At 44.0% G+C, this 9,585-nt stretch overlaps 1 long non-coding RNA gene across 2 annotated transcripts in view; it reads right to left on the reverse strand.

The window, feature by feature from the left end:
* Nucleotides 1–9,585, reverse strand: part of LOC141421688 (uncharacterized) — a 154,314-nt gene that overhangs the window by 22,753 nt on the left and 121,976 nt on the right. The gene's annotated exons all lie outside the window — the stretch shown is intronic.

Here is a 9,585-nt window from a genome sequence, read left to right on the forward strand (position 1 = left end):
CTTAGTGCAGGTATATGAGCTTCCTAGTTTGGGGCCTGAGGATTTCTCCTGGGATCTGTGGCTTCACTCATTAGCTGGGGCAGGAACTTGACAGCCCAACCTCAGCCTCTACAATCCAGCTCAGGCCAGCCACAGGCCGGCCAGCCCTGCCCCTGTAGGTCTCCCATTCTCTCCTCTTCCTGCTGGGTGAGTTAATTAGGCAAATCATCTCTGAGAGGAACTGGAACTGTGTTAAACTCCTCGGAACTCCACCTGGTGACCCGGCATTCCAGAAGCGTGCCAGTGCTTGTCCAACACTGAGATTCAAGCAAGACTTAAGGAGGTCCTTCTATTCTTAAGTTTCTCCCAAGTACGATTACTAATGCATCAAATGGTTTGAAAGCTGCTTACTGCCCCAAAGCCTTGTAACAGTGATGTACTTTGGTTTTTGTTTTGGTGGGACTGGGGTTTGAACTCAGGGCTTTGTGCTTGCAAAGGAGGCACTCTACCACTTGAATCACACCTCCAGTCCCAACAGTGATATACTTTGAAAACTGAAATCACTCTTTCTCTCCATTCTCTGTCTCTCTCTGCCTCTCTCTCTGTCTCTCTCCTCTCACACATACACACTTCACTTGATCCTGATAAAATCTCTGGGAGGAAGGCAATGTTACTTGGATTTTTTTTTTTAGTGGGACTGAGGTTTGAACTCAGGGCTTCACACTTGCAAAGCAGGTACCACTTGAGCCACAATTCCATTCCATTTTGCTCTGGCTATTTTGGAGATGGGATTTCACGAAATAGTTACCTGGGCTGGTCTTGAACCACAATTCTCCAGATCTCGATCTCCCAAGTAGCTAGGATTACAAGTGTGAGCCATTGGAGGGGGGAAGAGAGTGCTCAGCTTGTTCTTTGCAATTTACAGATAAGAGTTTTCAGTGCCTATCTCCCATCTAACCTGAGGTTGATGGTTCAGTGATTCAATTATATTGCTGCCTTATTGTTTTGGACTAAAATGTTGGTTTAATACCACTAATAAAAACAAAAGAAAAACCCATAAAGCCACACATCACTGATAATAGGCAATTTATCTTAGCCCAGTGTATCAAGTTTTATCTCTGAAGGAGAAAATTGACCTTCATCTAGAAGATACTTTAGCTTCATCAGAAAGAAACAGTGTTCAAAGTTTTAATTTTTTTGTGTATGTGGTGCTGGGGACTGATCCTAGGACTTTGCACATGATGGGCAAGCACCCTACCACTGAGCTATATCCCAGCTTTTGGGTTTTTGAGACAGGATTTCAACTATGTAGCTCAGGTTGGCCTCAAACTCATGATCCTCAGGCCTCAGCCTCCTGAGCAAGGGGGTTACAAGGATGCACCGCCACACTCAACTTCAATTGTTCTTATTATTTATTGTCAAATCCATTCTACAGGAGCACACATACAGCACATTATCTCATATGAAAGTTATTGCTTTGGTGAACTAGACACGCAAATGGTACAGGGTATTCTACATTGTGCTGTAGCTTCTATTTGCCTAAATAAGCGAAGTTCAGGCAATATGTAAACTGACTATAGTCAAGGACTGCTAATTATCTGCCTCAAACCCATTTCCTCCCTTCTTCCTTCCGGTGCTTAATATCCACACAGTCCAGAATAAAGACTACATTTTCTAATTACCCCTGCAGCCAGTTGTGTCCTGTGACCAAACTCTGACCAATGAAATACAAATGGAAGTGCTATGGGAAACTTCCAAAAGTTTCAGGGTGAGGCTGAACATGTATATGGTGCTTCGGCTCTTTCTTCTTAATGCTGGCTACAATATAGATGTGATGGCATGTTGGATGGCAAGAAAACTAAACAAAGCAACTAAAAACAAGATACGAGTAACCTGGGTCCTTGATGAGCGTGTTTTGGATATAGATACCCTTCTCTGGACTCCTCTATATGAGAAAAAAATTAAACTTCTGCTTTCCTTAAATCTTTGTTATTTGGGTATTTTAATTTTTTTTTACATTTAAATCATTTCTAATGAATACATTTTAGAAATTCATGTGAATTGTGCTCCTGCAGATGAATGGATTCTTTTGCATTATGTCCACTTAAAATGTTTATTTAAAAAAAAAGAATGTGCATGGGTAGCTCACACCTGTAATCCTCCTATGTGGGAGGCTGAGATCAGGAGGATCATTGCTTGAGGCTAGCCTAAGCAAACAGTTCTCAAGACTCCATCTCAATCAATAGGTAGGTGCAGTGCACATCCCTGTCATCCCAAACTACACACAGGAGGCTGAGATTGGGAGGATCATGTTTCCATCCAGCTCTGTCCCCTCAAAATGTTTGCAAGACCCCAACTCAACAGAAAAAAGCTGGGTGTGGCAGGGCATGCCTGTCATCCCAGTGACAGCGGGAAGCTAAAGAGGAGGACTGTGGTGCCTGCCAGCATGGGCAAAAAGTGAGACCCTGTCTCCAAAATAACTGGAGCAAAAAAGGCTGGAGATGTGGCTCAAACAGTGAGTGTATGGGAAGGAAGGAAAGGAGGGAGGAACTGAGGGAGGGAGGGAGGGAGGAAGAGAGGGAGGCAGGAAGAAAGGAAGGAAGGAAGGAAGGAAGGAAGGAAGGAAGGAAGGAAGGAAGGAAGGAAGGAAGGAAGGAAGGAAGGAAGGAAGGAAGGAAGGAAGGAAGGAAGGAAGGAAGGAAGGAAGTGTTGGGTTTGGAGACCTAAGGCAGATGAATGAGTATCCCATCCCCTACGGAGAGCAATATCATTCATTTGCGCATCCTGAGGAGTTAGAGGTCTGCATTCCTGCATTCTGAGAGGGAGTTGTAAACTGCATTTCTGCATCCTAAAAAAAGATACAGGGTCTGATAGATCTGCCAGGGCTGATGAGCAAAATGCTCTCAAGACTGTTCCCTTCCCCCAATAAAGGTGCTAACTATACCAGTTCACCTGAGAAAGCCCACGAATCCACCACCAATGAGAAAACCACCCCCAACCCAGAGTTAAAACGTCCATAAAAACCCCAGCCTTCATCTGAGCAGCGAGCTACCGGCTTCTGGGCTCCGCTGCACTTCTCTAGCTGTAGCCTTTCCTTTCTCTCTAATAAATCCTACTTTATACACTGGCTTTGGCTCGTCATTCAGCTGCCTCATGAGCCAGTTCCCTGGCCTGTGAAGGCAAGGACCCTCAATACTGTTAGGTCCCTGACGTCCATAGGGCGGGCAGAAAGTCCTGAGGCTATGTAATCTTTAACCAGGCCCCCTGACCCATAACTGCTTGCAAAATCTCCTTGCTTGCAAAACTGCAGAAAACTTCCTGTTTTTCAACTAGCTGTACTTACAGAGCTGTTCCATCTGGTGATCACTGACAATCAGGGCCCAACAACCCAGTTGTTCTCTGAAACAGATACCCTACCCACTCTGATGGATGGTCCCTCCTATAAAGCCCACAACCCAATCTACCTGGGCTGCTGCACTCTGAACCCAAGAGAGGCAGCTGGCAGTCTGGCCCCCAATAAATCTTTCCTTTCTACATGTGATACAGTCTCTGTTCAGCAGTTCCTTACAGATACCGGCCTGCAACACTTTGACACCGGCATATAACAGAAGGAAGGAAAGAAGGAACAAGAAAAAAAGAAAAGAAAAATGATGGTTGTCTGATTTATGAGTTAATTTTGCAAGTGGCTTATCTTGATTGGATTTTCATTCTCAAGGTGCTCCCCTTTCTTCCCTCATACTTATTGAGTATCCATGCTGAGAGGGTCTCTGTACTAGATGCAAGGAAGGAGTTAAAGAGGATAAGACCCCTGCTTTAGAGACACCTACAGTCTATTTTGGAAGCAGAAGTATGGTTCTGCTGTATTACAGGTAGAAAAGTGTTGTCAGGATAGTTATGAGAGCAATTAACTCTGTGTGGAAGAATCCAAAAGCTTCATGGAAATAGTGCCAATTTTTCCTGAATCTGTAAGATTAAGTAGAATTTCCAGAAGGGACTAAGTAAAATCACAAAGAGCCTGGCAAAGAGTCTTAGTTGGCTAGAACACAAGGTAAAAGCAGAGGAGAGACAGGAAGTAAGTCTGGAGAGACAGGAAATAAGTCTGGAAAGGGCCAGGAGCCAGGTCCTGTCATCACTGATGCTGTCCTAAAGACATAACACCTTCTATGGTGAAGCCTTCTGTCAGTGGAGGCAAGGCCCAAGGGTTTAAAACACAAAGATGTTTTAAAATAATAATTCCCTAAAACAGTCCAACTCCTAGAACTAGAGAATAGAATGGTGGTTACCAGAGGCTGGCGGGTGGTGGTGGGGGCGGTGGATGAACTGGGGAGATGTTCATCAAAGGACACAAAATTTAAGTTAAACAAAAAGAAGACATGAAGAAATCTACAGTACACCACAGTGACTATAGTTAATAGCAACCATATACTGTTCATGTGAAAATGGCTAAGAGAAAGCTGAAGTTTCTCATCACAAAAAAATGAGGTGAGGCAATACATACTTAATTAACTTGATCAAGCCATGCCACAAGGTAAACAACATCATGTACACTGTAGATACATAGTTTGTTTCTGCCAATGATAAAAACAGTAATGTTGATGATGCATGGCCCGAGAACTGACTTCAGAAAACATCTTACTCATTTTCACACTCCTCAGATCATCTTTAGCATCAGTAGATCTTTACTCATCCATAGTAGATGTTCCTTAAATGTTTATGAAGATGGATGAATGAATGAATGAATGAATATATGAGTGACAGTAATTAAATTTTTAAACATATGGCATCTACTTTAGTTCTGAAGGGCTGCTAGAACAAAATACCACAGACTGGGTGGCTTAAACAACAGACATTTATTGCTCATGATTCTGGAGACTGAAAGTCAAAGATCAAGGGACAGGGAAGGTAGCTTCATGCTGGATCCTCTTCTCTTGACTTATAAGCAGCCATTGTCTTGTGATGTTCTTGCGTGATTTCTTTTCATGCAGGGGAGTTGAGATTTTTGGCGTTCTTTACCAATAGTCCTATCATATTAGGGTCCCATCTATATGACCCATTTAGCTCAATTATTGAATTAAAAGCTTTATCTACAAATATAGTCACATCAAGATTTAGGGCTTCAACCTATGAATTTGGAGTATATCACTCAGTCCACATGTACAACCTGAAAACAATTCAAATTAGCACAGGATCTCTCAGAGATTGTTTTTAAAAGATACTTATATAAACAAACAAACAAACAAACAAACAAACAAAAAACCTCATGGATATAAAATGACCAAACAACTTCAAAGTAGCAAGACTATCACAGATACTAGGAATTGGTTCTCCTAGAAGCCACTTCATATTCCTTCCCAAGCTGGTCTGTGACCAGAGTGAGGTGGATGGATGGATTGTTCACATGTAAGATGCAATTGCTCCCAGAGCCATGTGAGCACAGATGGGCATTGCGTGGCCACCGTTGAACACCTCACTAAATACTGTGCTGCAGCTGCCTCACTCACCCTTCCTAGTCCTGGCCTGTTTTCAGGTTTCTGCCAAGGGACAAATCTCAAAACTTCTTACTTTGATCCCCCCAGAAGCTGATTCTAAGACAGAGATTTGAGCACAGATGACTCATTTGGGACATTCAGGGACCAGTGGAGGGGAGTAGGAAAGTGATGAGAAAAGGGAAGGCAGTCAATAACACGTAAGTTATTAACTTACATACCCCAGTGGGAACCTGAGCCCACAGGGAAAGCATGGTGTACAACCCACCCCTCAGAATCATACCAACAGAGGGCGAGGGAACCGGGGCATTGCTACACCTCACCAGTCTTTGTTGAGAGCTACTCTGGGGGCTGTGGCACTTCTGAGCAAAGGCGGAGGCAGAACCCCTCACGTACAGAGATAGTAGGATCCGATAAAACTTTAGGGTCCCAGAAATACTCAACATGAAATGGGGTGAAGGCAATGACACTGGCTGTTACAGAAACTTAGGTATTGGAAATTGTCCTACCTCCCCTGAAGCCTGGGCTCTTGACCTGATCCAAGTCTGGTTATTAGGTTGACCCCAAAAGCAGGACTTAGTTGCCCTTGGCTGTTGAGCATAATGCTAAAGGGGTAAATTCAAAGACATTGCACTGAGAAGAGGCTAAATATGAATGCCAGAAAGAAACAATATGGGAGTGATAGCAACAAGGTTGAGGCTGGAAAGTCCCAGACAAGAGAGAGTTTGAAACAGAGGGAGGATGGGAAATGAAACTTGAAGCAAATCCTGTACCACAACAGAAAAGCACAGTGGCAGGGTGTGGGCACAAAGCTCCAAGGCTCCTGTGACCCAGGGTAGGGACAGGAAAGGAACACAATTAGGACAATGAACAAATGAGTACATAGAAGAGCAGAAGGAAACACAGGAAGTTCTTAGACCACACAATGCTAGGGCCCAAAGGATTGGAAAAAAATGTGTGCCCAAATCTCTGCAGTCATGGAAGCCCCGACTTCTGCTCCAGTTTACAAGGGAGCCAGCTCCCTGAGCCCTCCCACAGTTCTCCTCAGGCCTTTCCTATGCCAGCAAGGAGACTGGGAGAGCAAGGAGATTGGAGCACACAAGGGATGAAGAGTACAGAGCCATCCAGCTGCCTCTCTGAGGCCTTCTGCATGCTGGCAGGAGATGGGTAGGGAACAAAAAAGGAAGTAAATTCTCCAGGCCAAGGGGCCATGTTCCACAGTGGGCTTCAGACTGTACTTGGAGAATTACTGCTCCTCAGCGGACTCAGAGCCTCTGTAACAGATGCAGATACCGCAGCAAACCAGAGCAAATTCACACTACAGCATGTACCAGAAAGAACACTGAAGGTTTTCCATTTCAAATTGCACTAAATCTATGACTGCTAAACATGTCAAAATTGATCAAAGATCCTTTTCCATAGGTCTGAATGGAATGAAATGTAACTAGCCTGGCTAGCTGGTGGCTCGATGCAGGTGGTTGCACCTGCACCTTTAATGGGGCAGTCCAGTGTGGAATTGCTCCATGGACAGCCACCAAATGAGCATCTATTGTGGCCCAGGCACCGTGGGGGGTCCTTGACACACATAGACATGGAATCATGAGAACAGCTTTTCAAGGTAACTGAGAGTTGCTCTCAGTTCTGCCTGACTCCATACTGGTGCACAACCCATTACACCACACAACAAAAGGTGAGGTTCGTGCCTTGGCCTAGGAGTCTGAAGATTCAGGGCCTCTGCTACCACACATCTCTGCTTCAGTTTTCTCCCTGGCACAATGAGGGCTTTGGGTATCTCTTCTTTAGTCTCCTCATTTTCTCACGTTCTGTGGCATGCCTAATCTCATTACTTAGCATATTCCACACTTGACCTTCATGAGCAGCAGAAAATGTGGGGAAATAGGTTGATTAGATAACTATGACTTTGTTCATTTATGTAACCTAATCATACAAATATCTACTATGCAGTCTCTAAATGGAATGCTTAAGGGGATGCATTCTTTGAGGAACATTACAAAGAGAAGGTCTGACTCTAGAAAGTGTGTACAATCCTCAAGGGCTGACTTCCATCATCCAAGCTCCTTTCTTGATCCCATCTTCCTGTGAGCTCTGGGAACCTGTTTCATAGTGAGATCCCTTTATCTTCTGTCTTCACTTTTGTTTTCACTGGCTTCTTTGCTTCGGCCCAGAAATGTGATTAAGACCCTTCCATGTACACACACATGGGCACACATACTTTCCCTTCAATTTTATGTATCCCTCCAGCTATCATTGTATTGATTCTTTTCGTTTCTTCTCTACTTGCCCAAAATTTATGAAGGCAGTACTCTGCAATTGCTTTGCCCACTCTCACCTTCCTTTCACTCCTTGCCTCTATCCCACATCCATTCATTTGCATTCATTCAACAAACATATTTTTCTATATATAGGCTGTGAATATAAAATTGAGGACTGTTCCCATCCTTCCATGCACATGACTGGGGGAAAAGAAGCTCACACTGTACATCACAGTGGTTAAGAGCACAGGTTCAGGAGTCCAATTACATGGCTCTGAATCCTGGCTCTACTGCTTACCAATTGTGGGCACTTGCGTAGCAAGTGGCCCTGGGCTCTATTCCTAGCACTGCAGAAAATAAAAGTAAATGGCCTTGGGCAAATTACTTTACCTCTCCTCTCTGAACCACTCACAGTTCCCACCACCACCGTTTATGACAAGGATGATAGGAGGTAAGGCATATAAAGCATCCGGTATACTGCGTGGCAGATGAATTTTTTTAAAAAGCATAGCTCTTTGTTTTTTCTTATTTTTTTGGCAGTACTAGGTTTTGAACTCAGGACTTCACACTTACAAGACTGGTGCTCTACCACTTGAGCCATGCCTTCAGCAATAGCAAACTGAAGATTAATTAGGAGTTAGCTAAAAGAGAAGGGAGAGAAGAAAGCAAGCCAAAAGGGTTTTAGGTAGAGGCTACAACCAATGGAAAGGCACAGAGAGAAAAGAGCTCAAGCGTCTTCCAGCATAATCCATGCCAGGTGGCTAGCATGCAGGTGACGTGGAAATGCACCTACAGAGATTGGAGAAGCAGGATACTCAGCAGCAAGGGTCTGCACCTGTGGAAGAGCTGCCCTTATGTCCTGCTGAAATCTGAAAGATTTCACAAAGGAAGTGGCAGACCAAGACTGGCTTCTTAGATCTCTCTGGAAGCTGATAGAGAAGCTGGTGGAAGGGCCAGGAAAATGGTAAGTGGGGGTATTGGTGGCTGGGGTGATGATTAATCTTGTATGTTAATTTGATTGGACCACAGGTTATCCAGATATTTGGCTAGACATTCTGGGTATGTCTACCAGGGTGTTTTTGGTTGAGATTAACATTTGAATAAGTAGAGTAAGTAAAGCAGACTGTCTTTTCCAATTAGGTGGGCCTTATCCAATCAGTTGAAGACCTGTGTAGAACAAATGGCCTAAGAATTCTTTTTCTCTACCTGTGTCCAAGTTGGGATATCAATCTTCTCCTTCTTCTAGATCTTCTTTTAGACTTGGATTCACACTTATACCATCAGTTATTCTGGTTCTCAAGCCTTCAGGCTTGGCCTGAAATTACACCACTGGCTCTACTGGGCCTAGATCAGTACTTCTCAGCCTTCATGATCATGTGAACCAATTCTCTTTCTCTTATATATATGTGTGTGTGTGTGTCCACATATTTTTATTTAGTTGTTTTTTGGAGAACACTAATATATTGGGGTAACCTTTTAACTTCTAGTGGTCTCTGCTCCCAAGCTTCCCACCTTACCACTTGTCTCCAAGTTACCTTCCAGCCAAATTGCCTTTCTGACATCTATCTGAGCTGGCCAGGCCCTCCCTTGAGACCATTCTCTGGTTCCTAATTCCCTGTGATCCCCACGTCCTACTCTAGAGTCAAAGATCCTTCAAAATCTGGCCTCAGCCTATGCTTCAGCCTCCCTTCCCCTTTCTCCTCTGCACTAATATCATAGTACAAGACTCATCCTGATCTTTGTGCAGTTATGCCTCTTGCACCTACTGTGCCCACTGGCCTGTGTGCCTTCTCCCCTTTTCTCCCTGGCTGACTAACTGCTAGTTAGGACTGAAAGTCCAGTAGATG

This window comes from Castor canadensis, chromosome 3, assembly GCF_047511655.1.
Source record: "Castor canadensis chromosome 3, mCasCan1.hap1v2, whole genome shotgun sequence".
NCBI lineage: Eukaryota > Metazoa > Chordata > Mammalia > Rodentia > Castoridae > Castor > Castor canadensis.